At 46.6% G+C, this 682-nt stretch overlaps 1 non-coding gene across 1 annotated transcript; it reads right to left on the bottom strand.

Annotated features, from left to right (window-relative positions):
• Positions 1–219: 219 nt before the first annotated feature.
• On the bottom strand, positions 220–291 carry TRNAA-CGC (transfer RNA alanine (anticodon CGC)). Its single transcript has one exon. It is a non-coding gene; the product is annotated as a tRNA-Ala (tRNA).
• Between the last annotated feature and the right edge of the window lie 391 nt (positions 292–682).

Below are 682 nucleotides of genomic sequence, written 5' to 3'. Positions count from 1 at the left end.
AACAGTGCACTTTGCCTGTCCATTTTCTCCAGTTGTCTCCTAAATTCCCAGTGCAGGTTAGCTCAGAGGGGGACTTAAATTGTTCCATCACATGAACGCTCATGAAGCTGCCTTATACTAATTCAGCCCATCAGCCCATCAAAGTCATGTTGTCTACTCAGACTGGGGTCTCAGGCAGAGGTCTTTCCCATCACCTACTGCTTGGTTCTTTTCAACCGGAGGTGCTGCCGGGGATTGAACCTGGGACCTTCTGCATGCGAAGCAGAGACTCTACCACTGAGATACAGCCCCTCCTTTCTGTTCCATGCAGGATTCCCATCCAAAACGTCCTTCTGCAAAATCCTACAGCTGACACCATGTAGTATCCTCTAGGGTCTGCTGTAAAGGAGGCAGCTGACTTTTCCAGCTAGTTACCACACACAGGCAATTCCAGCAGCTTCAATAATAGGCTCCTTTATTGAATTCCAGTAAAGAAGAAACATTTACTGGCAACTACAGCCAACACTCCTATAGAGGCCTTAGAGGAAGGGGAGCGACTAGTTTGAGAGGTCTCCCTTAAAGACGTACACACACATATCCATCACAGGCATGGAAAGCCCTTGGACGGGCCCTGGAAAAACCTGGGCCCAAATGGAAGTTGAAAACGGAAAATCTGAAAGTATTTTTTTAAAAAAAAATATTC

This window comes from Heteronotia binoei, chromosome 12 (assembly GCF_032191835.1).
Source record: "Heteronotia binoei isolate CCM8104 ecotype False Entrance Well chromosome 12, APGP_CSIRO_Hbin_v1, whole genome shotgun sequence".
NCBI lineage: Eukaryota > Metazoa > Chordata > Lepidosauria > Squamata > Gekkonidae > Heteronotia > Heteronotia binoei.
The sequence above is the reverse complement of the archived record's forward strand: the minus strand, read 5'-3'. Positions and strand labels throughout refer to the sequence as shown.